The sequence below is a fragment of the Haliotis rufescens genome, unplaced genomic scaffold, assembly GCF_023055435.1.
Source record: "Haliotis rufescens isolate VD_foot unplaced genomic scaffold, xgHalRufe1.0.p SCAF_2, whole genome shotgun sequence".
Taxonomy (NCBI): Eukaryota; Metazoa; Mollusca; class Gastropoda; order Lepetellida; family Haliotidae; genus Haliotis; species Haliotis rufescens.
In genome coordinates, this window is record NW_025963890.1 from 13,984,060 (window position 1) to 14,000,851 (window position 16,792).

Consider the following 16,792-nt stretch of genomic DNA (forward strand, 5'->3'; position numbering starts at 1 on the left):
CAACTGCTATCTGACATGTCGGCCAACTGCTATAACATTTCAGCCAACTGCTATCTGACATGTCGGCCAACTGCTATCTGACATGTCGACCAACTGCTATAACATTTCAGCCAACTGCTTTCTGACATGATCGTCAACTGTTATCTGTTATGTGAGTAAATCCAAATCTGATATGTAAGCCAAATCTTATCTGACAAGTCGGCCAACCAATATATATTTGTCTGCGAACAAATCTAACATTTGGTTGTTGATATGTCCTTCAACTGCTATCTCACATGTCGGCCATCTGAAATGTCAACCATATGCTATCTGATATAACATATTGGTATCCGATGTTGGATTTGTCAACCAACTGATATCTGATATGGAGCCATTCGGTCTCCGATATGGGAACCAAAGGATTCCCGACCGACTGATCATTGAAATTTAGCCAATAGTGTCTGACATATCGGTTAACTGATATCTGCCATATCAGCCATGTGATATCTGATATGTCTGCCAAATGATATCTGGTATATCTAAGTCAACTCATAGCTGACGCTTCTGCAACATGTATTTGATACATTCAGCCAATTGATACCAATCACCACGGACCGTATATGTCAACCACCAAACACAGACAACAGCTAACATGTTTCTTACGTGCATACATCTGATAGGTGACAGTCGAGAAACTAATATCAGCCAACGTAATGGATCATTGCAAATGATCCACCAGTTAATCACAACGCTGTGCACTAATCACATACAACATTACTCTTTGAGTATCTTCCCCACTGACATTATCAACACAAGGTATAACAGCTACACCAACGCAAGACTGTTTCTCTACAACAGTTTTTTTGTAAAGGAGAAACGCCTTGGCGCAGGGATGCGCGAAATGCCCTACTGTTGCAAGCTTTCACGTGTGGCAAATGAGACTGTACCTAATTAACGCTGCTTGTAATTTTCAAGTAATTTTAGTAATTGCTCGGAAGTTGAACGACTGTTTGGTATTTCTATGGGCACATCAATACTTGGTTCCAATTGCCGGCTGCCAATATCCGCCCAGTTCATCAGACTCGCAGTGAGATTCTCGACTGGTTGTGGTGGTGTCATCGACGACCTTTGTCACCACCAGTGTCTGCCTGCGACCCCATAATGCACGGGTTGTATATCTGCACATTGGCCAGCGCCGCGCATTCTGAATGGACTTCACGGGAGCTAATTTGCGCCAGAAGTAATATGGGTCGCTGAACCGATTTTCGTGTTCACTTAACCATTTCTAACCACAGAATTATGTGTTTTGTTCGACAGCAGTGCATGAATGAACACAACATTGGCTCAATTAATGGTGTGTAAAGAAAACTAACGGTGCATAGCTTCTGGTGCTTGAATTTCTAAAATGATTTTTCTCTCCTTATCCTCTCGCGCTCTCTCAAATCTTTGCATCTTATGCCTGTCGATGTATCTTCTCTTCTTCCCCTCTTCGTCTATATTCTTTATGTCAAGAGATGTTCTTCTTATCGACTACCTCTTACCCATCCTTTTTCTTCTCACTACAGAGCTGTCTCCCTTAGCTCTTACCTCCGTCGACCGCCTCCGTGGTATAATGGTAGACCGTTCGCCCGGAGAGCGGAAGGTCCGGGGTTCGATCCCCGACCGCGTCATACCAAAAGACGTTAAAAGATGGTACTTGTTGTAACCCTGTCTGGCGCTCGGCATTAAGGGGCTAAAACAAGTACTGGTCGACTCGGAGTCATTAAACTGCGGCATGGGATTTTAGTGAGCTATCACTATAAATCAGCATCAGTCCGGAGTGGTACAAGCAGCCACACAAACACACACACGTACATGCACGTCGCTATATAAGTGCAATAATCTTCGACGCGACGCCATTTCACTTCACCTCACCTTACCTCCGTCAGCATCGAACCTATGCCAGAAGGCTTCATCAAAGTGGTAAACGGTAATGACGTGTTTCAATTTGGGCTTTATTGCAACATTAATCTGACGCGCCGTGATATGACTTAAATATTGTTTAAAGATATGCTGACCCTAAGCCAGACACTCACCCTTCTTACTGTCACTGTCTATCTTTCCTCAAATGTTCCTCTTCTGTCCTCCTTCCTAAGTAATCTCATACAAAGGATGGGCTTAATAAAATGGCTTATGTTTACAATACTGCGAATCCCCATTGCTCCGGATTGTACCGTTTCAGCTTAAATCGTACGAATTAAAATACTTCGGTTTGCGGACTAACGAAGTTGCTGGGCTAACGGGGTTTCCGGACGAACGGGGTTTCAAAGGGGTTACGGGATGTCCGGACTAACGGGGCTTCCGGATTAAAGGTGTTTCCGGATTAACGGGGTTTCCGGATTATCGGGGTTTCCGGACTAAAGGGGTTTCACTGTAATACTTTCGATTTAACATCCACCTTGGGATTCCTGGAGAGGATGTATATATTATATTATGTTCGTCGTGAGTGCCGACGAATAAGGATCTGGTGTTACAGTGTGTCACCTTGCAAAGACTCAATTATTTTCATACAGCAGTTATCTTGTTGTTTGTTTGTTTGTTGTTTAGCGCCGCACTCAGCAATATTCCAGCGATATGACGGCGGTCTGTAAATAATCGAGTCTTGATCATACACTTCAGTGATTGATATCATGAGCATCGATCCACGCAATAAGGATACGATGACATGCATCAACCAAGTCAGCGTTCCTGACCACCCGACCCCGTTAGTCGCCTCTTATGACCAGCACAGTCGCCTTTTACGGTAAGTATGGGTTGCTGAAGACCTATTCTAACCCGGATCTTCACGGGTCACGTTATCTGGTCGGGATAAGGCTATAACAATCTAACTGATTTCATAATATACGGATGAAGCCGATGTTTACAATTAATTATATACATCCATGTACAAATGAGTAGAACGTATCCGTGGTCTTATGAATAGAGCGTCTGCTAGAAGAGCGCTAGGTTCAATGTCGCGCTAGGTTTCCCTGGTCGCGTCATCCCAAAAGACTGTAAACGATGCATGGTACCTGTTGTCACCTTGCCTGGCGCTCGGCATTAAGGGGATAAGACAAGGACCAGTCGGCTCGTGGTCAGTATACTGTGTTTGAGTGGCGTATTCATGCGGAATCGTATCTCAGTGGGCTAGCAGTAGGAAACCGGAGTAGTACACACACACACACACACACACACACACACACACACACACACACACACACACACACACACACACACACGTACACACAGACACACAGACACACACACAGACACACACAGACACACACACACACACACACACACACACACACACACACACACACCTACATACGTGTAATCGATGTTATCTGTCAGTATCGTAAAAGAGAATGTTCGTTGAATTGCAAAGGACATTTAATGTTTGTGCATAATTGATCTAATTGATCATTTACATCACGTTCAGTGTTTACATCCTGTGTTTACATTGGGATTCCTGGTTATATAGTTTCTCAGAACTTGTAAAAGGCGACTAATGGGATCGGGGGGTCGGGCTCGCTGACTTGCATCGTATCCCATTTGCGTAGATCGATGTTCATGGTATTAATCACTGGACTGTCCGATCCAGACTCGATTATTTACAAGCCGCCGTCATATAGCTGGAATATTGCTGAGTGTGGCATTAAACAATTGCGTGCTTCGATGCTCATGATGCCAATCACTGGAATGTTTGGGCCAGACTATTTACAGACCGCCGTCATTTTGCTAGAATATCGCTGAGTTTGGCGTTAAACAACAAACAAACCAACTGACACGTCTTGGTTCCACAGTTGTCTGATGCTCTGACACCACGTCAAGTTAAGAAAACACACATGACTTCAATGACCTAATCCGATTCTACATTTCAAGAATAAAGTGCACGTATGGTTAAGAAAATAACATCATAGCACATATGCTTTACATTCGTATTTAATCCTCGCAAGCAGTTGTACTACAGCTAGCGTCGTTTCCACATTACGCATTTCCCGAAGACACATGCATTTGTATATTGATTTAACCGTCTGTGTTAGATGAGAGTGGGTATGTATAAACCATGAGCTTTACATCCCCATACATAACAACTATTTACATGACATGTACCCACGATAGTGCCACTTACTTGATCTTCATATATAATGAAACTCCTACGGTTTGCATGTCTGGGTCGGTATCACGACCAAAACGTGTCGGCGTGTCATCGAAAAAAATACATTCATTCTATTCCCATACATTACTTATCCTTACCATTTACATCGATTCTATACCAAGCCCATCCCTCGTTTAGTCAGAATACCATAGCAGTACAAACAGTACCTTCCGGCTTCATAACGCCAAAATTACAACCCGACATTGCCGCAACCATTTTTAACATGTACAGCAAGTCAACTCCTCTTTGCAACCCCGTCCGTCTGAGAGGAACTAATTGTTCTAGCGTTCTTCTCACGTGTCAAGCTGAGCCCCCCTTAAGGGACGACACACACAACACCAGTCTAATCCAGGCCTGCTATCACTGGCGTTCCCTCTACCATAAAACAACAAACATTGTACCCTAGTGTGGATTCAATGAAAATTTCATGACGGCTCAATTTGCCTGATGGAGGCTTGGCGTCAATTCCAAAGCACTGGTGTAATTTGTCTCCAACTTGAACACTACATTTCGATCTTTCATTTATAGTCGCAGACGGACTAGAAGGGGGCCGTCCGCAGTGAGGATGTGAACAGGGACCAAGGAGGGGCACTCTACTTTTAAACTTAGCACTCAATAACTCCTCTATTTCCGCAAATGAAAACATACATTCTAGTCATTGACATACATTTGAGGTATGTGTTTCTTTACCACCTGTGACCAGATGATACATTGCCTTCCACCTCAACATACGTTTATCTTGTTTCCTTCATCATTTATTAATAACCCCTTCATCTTTTGGTGCAACAAACATTTAAAAATTGCTGCGGAAACTGTACCATAGTCATAAATCCCATTCAACCAGAAGACTCTTGGGTTTAGATAGGACGCTGCTATCTCTTTTCTGTCATTTTATTGAGTTAGAACATTCTTTGGGAGACAACATGGAGGCGTTTGTAGATGGACTTGGCGAAGTGAGAATAAAACTATGTAGAAGGATAAATATTGTATGAGTGAGTGACTGACTGGGTGAGGGAGGGAATAAAGGGGGTTTTCACATAATATACAAGACATTTTACGTTGGGACAGTGAACATTATACCTTTGGGAAATCATGTCCGGGATTTCAGCTTTGACCACTTAAAGCTTCCCCATCGCTTTTGATGAACGCATGATCCTAGGGAGAAAAATACCACGGATGAAAGAGACGACAGGAAGGAAAGACGATGAATTGCATGGACTGATTATGAAGCCGAAAACACAAAGAGGGGAACAGGACATGGGGAAAAGGCGCGAGAGCGATGGAAGAAAGGATGAAGAAATCGCGTATCAGGGGACTACTATTAGAGATTTATCAGATTAACACCGCCCTGCACTAAGCATAGACGTCATGGCATTTTAAACACCAAATAACGACAGTGGTACCGCAAGGACGTATTCTGTTGTATCCCGATGACAAGGTGTTGACAAGTCTCATGGGCTTGCCAGCTGTTTATGTTGATATTATGAATATTTTATATTACCATCTTCAACTTAACTTCTAAGAGTTGATGCTAATGTTTCAGAAGTTGGGGATTGTTTATAGATGAAGACATCGTTGTTGATTTTGTCAAACCATGATGGAACTGAGTGTCACCATTCAGTGACAGTCTGGATATTGTCCTAAGATAAACAAACCCCACGCTCTTTAGTCTTGCTTTCATGTTCGTATTCTCGTTATCTCTGCGCGTCATACTATACACGTGTACATCGATCCTGAAACAGAAATGTATTGTCAGAAATAATCAATGTCAGAGATAATTTGAGGTGATAAATCGGAAACCATTCCAAATATTGCAAGATTTGAATGAGAGGGTGAGGTTTTCCCTTCAACAGTAAAACATCCGGTTTGCACTTTCACCTGGTACCGTTGATTGAAGACTGGTTTCAACAATTAAATCCAACTCACACAACACGCTCTGATTAGACACATTGTGATTAGACACATTATACTAGTGGGCTACACCGGCCCACACCAGCAAATGACAATTTTCAGATCGTCGTGCACATTAAAATATTAATACTGAATGGCCGTGAAAAATATGTGAATGAACGAAATGTTAATTATTAAAACTGTATCTTATCTTTATGGCTATATGATTTCGATATTCGATTTCTGGGTTAAAAGGTTCAAATGCATTTTTGATGTCACTACGTGCATATTTATGCGAAAAACAAAGAGAGGCGTAAAATATTGACGATGTGTACCATTTCTGGTCCTTTGCACAAATCGTAATTTTAACATTAAACATCAACATCATTGTCTAAAATTAGATATCAAGCATTGTTTCAGAATTAGATTTTCCTACATTTTGGTATGTAGTTTTGCTTTTTCATGTCTTTGTGACGGGTGCCAACGCTTGGGAAAGAGACGCTCACCTTGTCGCGAACAACTAGTATCATCACTTTTTGATGGTGATTAATGGACACATGCTCATCATATGATCGGAATTTGACAATCGACTCCGCTTGGGCAGAGTATTCTTACGAATACGGAAAGGTTTTTTTTGTGTGTTTCTTTTATTGAAATACCTTAAACGTTGCCTATGTACCATAGTATGTTCCTAAAGTGAATTTCCTATGTATTTCCACTGCTGAGAGAAATCAGAGAAGAATGCACATTCAGATTGATCAGCGTGGCTACATTCTTGTATTATTACTCTGAATAACCTTCCAATCCTAAAGTGGTGGTCCTTACTTGTATACGACAAGAATTATACGAGAAGAATATTCTGCATTTTCTTTCCATGCACTGCTCTGATCTGGACTGAGGTATTTCCTTTTGGGAAATATTGCTGATAGAATGTTTATGGTCAAACAGAGCCACTATTGCCATGGCTCTGGGTCCACAAAGCGACCTTAGCGCGACGACTATCTTAAGTCTATTATGTTGTATCAACACGGCTATCTGTAACACTTGGCTCGCACGCTCGACACTCGCTCCAGTATAGCAGGAAATGTTCACGCCGATAGCGAACACCTGGTGTCAAGACCGCCCATCACAGGGAAATCGTATTTAAATTAGCCACCTCTTCTCGACAGTCATAACATTTTGAATAGTCCCATGTCGTCAAAGTGAAAACGTACATCAAACATTTAACCGGATCTGTAGTAGGTAAGTCTGTCTTTAAGGATATTACAGCCGATCTTTAATATATTGGACAAGTTGTTAGCTTGTATTGGCCAGGAGCATGGGTGATCCATGGGTGGTCAAAGAAGGCTCTGTAATTCGTTGCGTCCTTTAGGTGTGTCTTTAAGGATATTACAGCCGATCTTTAATATATTGGACAAGTTGTTAGCTTGTATTGGCCAGGAACATGGGTGATCCATGGGTGGTCGAAGAAGGCTCTGTAATTCGTTGCGTCCTTTAGGTGTGTCTTTAAGGATATTACAGCCGATCTTTAATATATGGGACAAGTTGTTAGCTTGTATCGACCAGGAGCATGGGTGATCCATGGGTGGTCGAAAAAGGCTCTGTAATTCGTTGCGTCCTTTAGGCGTGCAATTATGTGCAAAGTATTTATTTATGATCGCGGGTTCGAATCCCATATTTGCCCTGATCTAGATAATTGGTTTGTCAATAATATCATCAGTTCCTGTGTCTTGAAAAAATGGTAAACATACAAGGCTTACAACTCTTTGTAATTGTCCCCTACATTAAGCAGACACGCCGTAATACAGCTGAAATACTGTAAGTTCAAAGCGGCGTGAATCCCAACCACTCACTAACTTGAATTTGACATTCTGTAGCAAGAGCGACGTATTTGTTTTAATAAACAGACCAAGTCCATGAACCCCCAACAATAACCAAGCCGCATACTTATGCTTCTCGAAGGTTTGAAATCTTCCCACACTGACCAGGCAAAAGAACGTCAGTTGAACCGACTTGGAAAGGAGTGACGTGACATAATGTGACCAACTATTGATTTTACTGTACCTATGAGTTGTGATATTGCTCCAGCCCTGCCGTCTGAACAACATGGCGGGGATGCCTTCAGCTCACCTGCTGCTGAAACAGTGTTTCGAGTTACTTACAAAAGAAGAACTGGAATGAAAAAGATATTTTTCTGCTGAGTTTGGAGGCTGACCGGATGAAATGGCATTGAACATCAACTATGGATGGAATGTTTGAGATAAAATACGTAATTGTATATTTGATTGGCTTGCTTAGTGTTTTCAGTATATATGTATTTACAATTATTAATTACATCGAATCCTTTTAATATGGAAACCTCATGTATAAATGAGGTTTCCATATTAAAAAATGCGTTATACAATCTAATCGCTTATGCAGACATGTGCTAATGCGGATGATTTCACTGTAAACTCTAGTGTACGGATTAACGGAGATTCAGTGTTTATATATATGTCTATATTGTGAGTGTTCCTACTATTGATATACTGCCTTTGCCCTCATGGAGTACAAGTCACATATCATACAACCATCTGCTCACACGTTCAATATTGATACTACTATCTCTGCAATGACTACATCGACGACGACCAAGATACAGTAATGCCATCACTACATCTACTGATACTAGAGCTGCACGCCACCGCAACCGCCATGGCTACTGCCTCTTCACTGCTAACACTACCACGACTGCCAACAGACTCAGTGTTTGTAAAACCACTACATCTGCCACCAACGTCGCCAACGTCGCCTACTACTAATTTGCCATCGCAGCTACAGCTGACACACCCGTCCAGAAATATAGCTCCATCATCCCTGATACTCAGTTCAAACTCGTAAACACGACAGATATTCAATAGCTACACTTAGAATTTTGAACTGGTATATTATGCAGTAAATCGTATTAACTCTCCTTTTAGTGTCCATCAAGTGACTTCATATGGAACAGCCTTGCAGTAACTCACACATTTCGTCCTTTAGTCACTTCATATTATTCCATAATCATGATATAATGTGTCGGACTTTTCGGGAGATAACGCAGTTAAATAAATCATATCTGTGCCTGTATCCCTCTAGTCTAGTTATGTATATATCTACATGTTGGGAGAACCAACTGGAGACCTATATCAGTCGCAACTGGCTGGTCTGATTGCGTGATGTCATTCCCTTGAGGCTTGTGTTCTTCCTCGGCTCTGTTATCATCACTTCGGGGCTTCTATCATTTTGTTTTGGCCCTCCTCATGCACATTTATGAATGCATGGGCACTGGGTACGTTTGTAATGACGGTATGCATGAATGCATGTTTGTGTACGTGCTTGCATGCGTGTGTTGGTGTCTATCCTTTATCAGAAGATTGTTTGATATTGCTTTACGCATTGTTTGCCGTGAAAGAAAACACTCAGTCGGATCATTTTTTTTACCTATCTGGTGTGTTTGTACATGTATATCTGTCTATATGGATATGGGAATGTATGAGGTTTGGATTTTGTGGATCTGCGTGTGGTTATTGCTAGGTATAGAAGTCTCCAGCGCCAATTAAATAATCCAAAAAGTATTATTGTAATGAATAAATGTTCTAACTTCAGTGAGCATTTACATCGATATTAGGACAGAAAACACAACAACCAATCTCTTTTTTCACATGCCCATACACACACACACAAAAAGATTTCATCACAAATTGACATCGAGGGGTGATCCCTACCGAAATTGTTTCCCTCTGAATATACAGTCCTCATTACAAGTATCAGCCAAGGACACTTCCTGCTGTGCATCGGATACTTGCCAGCAGGCTGCGGCAACAAGGGTAATATTTCGAGTTCAGCTCATGTACCGCTATTCTATCCTGATCTTAACCAGCTACACCAAACATATGATGTAGTGGGGTTTTTAAGGACGAAGATATCCGCGTTTCAGTTTTCGCAACACGGACGCCTAAGAATCGATAGGTTTTTGACAGGAGAGTTGCAGATAATTGAGTCAGTGGGTCTTTTGATCCGAAGCCACGTTGTGGGAGTTTGCAGCCTCGGATTATGTCCCTTGTTTGATGTAAGCTTTGCGAAGGGGGCGCAGTGACGTAGAATTATCTCCCCTTGTCTGTGACATCATAGTCATTGGCGACCTCGGGATATATATCTCGCCCTTGGATTACGCTACCGCAGATACTTACGATGCATGATGAGTTCCTGATGTTTTGCTAAGATTAAATCTGGAGACTAAGCCCATGCTACTAGACCAGTATATCAAGTAGTTCTTGGTTTGACAGATCAACTCATACAGAGTCAATTTGCAATAATGAAGTCATATAACGTCGAAAATCATCAGTGATGAGTTTCACACTGTGTAGTTATGGGAAAGAAACAGGAACATTCAAAGTGACTTGCGATCACCAGGTTTTCTAGCGCATACATCTCATTAAGAAATGAACCAAGTTATTTTTGTGCAGCGATAATACAATTGTATTTTTCCCCTGTTTTACCAAGGAGATCAACATCAAGATGTACGGGCGTAATTGACTTGTTTAAGACCGGAAATGTTAAATTGTTAATTTTTTCTACCAATCAAGACGAATGGCACGTTTCCCCTTATATTTCGAATTGAAAAAAGCATTCCTGTTGTGTTTATTGATGAAGGAAACTGAAGATACTCCGCTGAAACGTTAATTCATCGGCCTGATCATAAAATCCTACTGATTATTTTTCAAAGCAAAGGCTACACACTTCCAAAGCTTAAAAGTACAAGAATAATTTTGACGTTACGTACATGCACGTTACGAGCGAACGCTTTAACCACTATGCTGACACCACCCACCCCCACCCGTTTTCTCTAAAATACCAGTGTATGTAAAATAGCAATACATCACTACAACGTCTTTCTGTAAATAAAAGTGTTCAATGCACCCCTGTTTGTAGTCGACATGTAACAGTTGCAACACGTGTAACACCAACACCTGAAGGAGGTGTTTGAACGAAAGAGGACCATTATTGAAGCAATTATTCATCTAAAAAATCTATATATACAAACCTCCGATTAATAATTTACTTGACTCTGGCGGAGATGGGAATGCTGGACATTTTGGTTCGTAGTTCTGTGTCTCTTCCCATGAATAAATCTGTAGTCCCATTTACATTCCCATGCGTGGGTGTAATACCTCGCCAGTAATCCTATTATCTTATAGTTGGGATGACAATCCTGTTTTGTAATGGAAGTTCAAAAGTGGAAGCTGATACATCTCCAGACTTTTTTCACAATGCATATACAAACGACTAGACGGCGTGTTTGCACATTGAAACATCCTTGATCTCTGAGTATAAGACTGTTATTTATGTTTTATGTCGAGTCCCATGACCTTTTAACCTAGTTTCTACCTGTACATCTCATGGCATAGTACAATGCCTATCATTTTTGTATTACATATATGTATTCTTGGTATAGTTAATACACCTGCGTAAACACACGTGTTAAAAAAGAGGACTATGCTCTAACGTTGAATTGAGTGAGTTGTGTCAGAGTGAGACATTGTTTGGGTGTAAGCTGGGTAATGTACAACACAAAAGTATAGTTATCAGTGTTTTTACTTAAAATATTCATCGTCAACGACAGAGAATAACATGGCTCGATTATACGCGGAAACAGATTACACTGGGCGTAAAAGGCAAAAAAGCGGTGACAATTATATGAATGGATAACTGAAAATCAGTGATGACACCAAATAAGCATGTCAAGCCCTTAACCAAACTGCCTGGGACTGCCAATTCGCCAAAACCTAGTTGTGTTTTAAATACAAAGGGGCGTTGAAACAAACTCATTCACCCACTACATTTTATTGATCGTCATGCGTGTATTTTGATGACATACGAATGCAGAAAACATATGTCACAATGGTTTGTGTATATGTAGATTAATATCACATGTGTTTATGTGTTTGATATGTTTACCACGTATGTGGTTTGCAGCTATACTGCAGTTAGTGTGGTTTATAGCTATACCTTAAATGTTAGTGTGCTTCATATATGTACCGCATATGCTTGTGTCTTTTTTAGCTATAACACACGTCTGTGTCTTTTATATGTACACGACACATGTAGATGTGAAGTGCGATTATTCCAGACATTTAAGTATTATTTGTGACTATACAACAGATCGTGGTGTGTCTTGCGGTTATGCAACAAATGTCAGTGTGTCTTGTGGTTATACAAGAAATGTCAGTGTGTCTTGTGGTTATACAATAAATGTCAGTGTGTCTTGTGGTTATACAACAAATGTCAGTGTGTCTTGTGGTTATAGGGCGGTCGGGTAGCCTAGTGGTTAAAGCGTTCGCTCGTCACGCCGAAGACCCGGGTTCGATTCCCGACATGGGTACAATGTGTGAAGCCCATTTCTGGTGTCCCTCGCCGTGATATTGCTGTAAAATTGTTAAAAGCGACGTAAAACCATACTCACTCACTCACTCACTCTTGTGGTTATACCATAAATGTCAGTGTGTCTTGTGGTTATACAACAAATGTCAGTGTGTCTTGTGGTTATACAATAAATGTCAGTGTGTCTTGTGGTTATACCATAAATGTCAGTGTGTCTTGTGGTTATACTATAAATGTCAGTGTGTCTTGTGGTTATACAATAAATGTCAGTGTGTCTTGTGGTTATACCATGTCAGTGTGTCTTGTGGTTATACCATAAATGTCAGTGTGTCTTGTGGTTATACCATAAATGACAGTGTGTCTTGAGGTTATACCATAAATGTCGGTGTATCTTGTGCTGATGCCATAAATATCAGTTTGTCTTGTGGTTATACCATAAATGTCAGTGTGTCTTGTCGTTATACCATAAATGTCAGTGTGTCTTGTGATTATACCATATATGTCAGTGTGTCTTGTGGTTATGCCATAAATGTCAGTATGTCTTGAGGTTATACCATAATGACAGTGTGCCTTATGGTTATACCATAAATGTCAGTGTGTCTTGTGGTTATACCATAAATGTCAGTGTGTCTTGTGGTTATAATATAAATGTCAGTGTGTCTTGTGGTTTTACCATAAATGACAGTGTGTCTTGAAGTTATACCATAAATGTCAGTGTATCTTGTGCTGATGCCATAAATATCAGTTTGTCTTGTGGTTATACCATAAATGACAGTGTGTCTTGAGGTTATACCATAAATGTCAGTGTATCTTGTGCTGATGCCATAAATATCAGTTTGTCTTGAGGTTATACCATAAATGTCAGTGTATCTTGTGCTGATGCCATACATGTCAGTTTGTCTTGTGGTTATACCATAAATGTCAGTGTGTCTTGTGGTTATACTATAAATGACTGTGTCTTGTTGTTATACAACAAATGTCAGTGTGTCTTGTGGTGATGCCATAAATGTCAGTGTGCCTTATGGTTATACCATATATGTCAGTGTGTCTTGTGGTGATACCATAAATGTCAGTGTCTCTTGTGGTTATACCATAAATGTCAGTGTGTCTTGTGGTTATACCATGTCAGTGTGTCTTATGGTTATACCATAAATGTCAGTGTGTCTTGAGGTTATACCATGTCAGTGTGTCTTATGGTTATACCATAAATATCAGTGTGTCTTGTGGTTATACCATGTCAGTGTGTCTTGTGGTTATACCATAAATGTCAGTGTGTCTTGTGGTGATGCCATAAATATCAGTGTGTCTTGTGGTTATACCATGTCAGTGTGTCTTGTGGTTATACCATAAATGTCAGTGTGTCTTGTGGTGATGCCATAAATATCAGTGTGTCTTGTGGTTATACCATGTCAGTGTGTCTTGTGGTTATACCATAAATGTCAGTGTGTCTTGTGGTGATGCCATAAATATCAGTGTGTCTTGTGGTTATACCATGTCAGTGTGTCTTGTGGTTATACCATAAATGTCAGTGTGTCTTGTGGTGATGCCATAAATATCAGTGTGTCTTGAGGTTATACCATTTCAGTTTGTTTTGTGGTTATACCATAAATGTCAGTGTGACTTGTGGTTATACCATAAATGTCAGTGTGTCTTGAGGTTATACCATGTCAGTGTATCTTGTGGTGATGCAATAAATGTCAAGTGTGTCTTGAGGTTATACCATAAATGTTAGTGTATCTTGTGGTGATGCCATAAATGTCAAGTGTGTCTTGAGGTTATACCATAAACGTTAGTGTGTATTGTGGTTATGCCATAAATGTTGGTGTGTCTTGTGGTTATACCATAAATGTCAGTGTGTCTTGTGGTGATGCCATAAATGTCAGTGTGTCTTGTGGTGATGCCATAAATGTCAGTGTGTCTTGTGGTGATGCCATAAATGTCAGTGTCTCTTATGGTTATACCATAAATGACAGTGTGTCTTGAAGTTATACCATAAATGTCAGTGTGTCTTGTGGTGATGCCATACATGTCAGGGTGTCTTGTGGTTATACCATAAATGTCAGTGTGTCTTGTGGTGATGCCATAAATGTCAGTGTGTCTTGTGGTGATGCCATAAATGTCAGTGTGTCTTGTGGTGATGCCATAAATGTCAGTGTCTCTTATGGTTATACCATAAATGACAGTGTGTCTTGAAGTTATACCATAAATGTCAGTGTGTCTTGTGGTGATGCCATACATGTCAGGGTGTCTTGTGGTTATACCATAAATGTCAGTGTGTCTTGTGGTGATGTCATAAATGTCAGTGTGTCTTGTGGTTATACCATAAATGTCAGTGTGATTTGTATTTAGTATTTTGGTAGTGTCTCTTGTGGATATGCAATGTGTGAAGCTCATTTCTGGTGTCCTCCGCCGTGATATTGCTAAAAGCCCCGTAAAACCTCACTCACTCACTCACTCTTGTGGTTATACAATAAATATTAGTGTCTCTTGTGGTTATATCGTAAATGTGTGTGTGTGTGCGTGCGTGCGTGCGTGCGTGCGTGCGTGCGTGCGTGCGTGCGTGCGTGTGTGTGTGTGCGTGCGTGCGTGCGTGCGTGTGTGTGTGTGTGTGTTCACTAATTTTAATGATATTCGTACCAATCCCGCTAATGTAAATATCTCCTAATTAACTGGTATTCATGCCAGATATGATAGTAAAAGTTACATTATTTTCAGACAAGTAGTATTATTTTTCACTCAAACCACACCGGTTGATGGTTATATATTTATACGTATACTAGGTAAATGTTCACATGCACGCTGTGCAATCGAGTGCAACGACCACCCATTTATCATAGGTATAATATATGGGTTTTATATGACTTATGATTATACTACACGGATGTCTATGGGAGAGTAACGACGTTTTGCCATGTAAAATTCTCATTCAACATTTGTCATTTGCACCTGGAATGATATAACGACTCATATTCCTGACCTTTGGGTCTGACTGCACCAGGGATGTTGGAACTACCTATAACACTCATACTTTGTCGTAACTGCACTTTCAAAGATATAACGACCCACAGCCCTCAACTTAAGGTCTTCTACATCTCGAATGATACACCGACTCCTAGCTCTCAACTTTGGGTCTAATACACATCGAAAAAATTACGACACACCGTTTTGAACATTTGGTCTACTGCGCCTCGAATGATATCGCTCCTCCTAAACTGCAAACTCGGATCTTTCTGTAAATCGAGTCATATTACTCTTTCTAATGCGTGCCTCTGTTAATGTTTATCATCCTGGCCGCATTATCCAGACGACTGCGAGTGACGCGAAAGTGTTATCTTTTTCTATGTCGTCCTTATTCTTAAACATGGACGTCTACAGAAATACAATGTAGTGTTTACTCAGAGAATTTCACCCTAATGTCTTTTGATATCAAATATATCAACACCAGATGATAAAAGTTGAAAAACTCCACTTTTATTAATGAGTGTTGATATATTAGATATCAAAAGACTAGTGGGTGAGATTGTATTTATCATCCAACATTATTCTTCCAACTTGTTCAGTTTATAGACAGTAATAAGCAGTGTCTTAAGTATGAAAAGTACTGTTAACAGCTTCAGTAGCAGAGCCATTAGTGATGTCATTTGATTGTGACGTCATGGTAACCAGTGACGTCACAATGGTCTGCAAAGCATTGTGATGCAATTTTATTGCAGCGATATCTACAGTGTAGCGATATCTCCTGTGGGAGCCAATTTTCGATGATAAATCTTCCACTCAGATTGTAAATCGTGAGTCATATTTTTCTGTCCGTATATAATTAAATATTAATATAATTTGCTTTATATCATTGTTACACTCAAAAATATGTTATGCATGCACTGCATTGACTAGAATGTTGTTTAAAAATAAAACAATGGATGGTTTGATTTATGCTAAACTGTACATGTCTGTATGATTGATCCTTATAATAATGACACTTGTATATTGTCGACAACAATAAACAAGATTTACATTGTGTTTGTGTGAACTAATCAATTTTTGTAAATATTAACACAGTCTTGATTACAAATATGTTTAACCCTGATCAATATGACACTGTCTGACAATATGTCTTGGCGTGATGATATATATTCAGACGACAGTCCATGCATATAAATATGATTGAGAAGTGATGACAAACTTCTACTTTTTGTGAGGTAATATGCAGATTTTCATCATCTTGACCCCTTTAAGGGAAGATATTCATGGGAACTAGACTCTGAAAAGTACTCATCTATATTTAGCCTGATTAATATAGATCTTTGTGCATTTTACAAATCCTTGACAGAAGTCACCATTTGA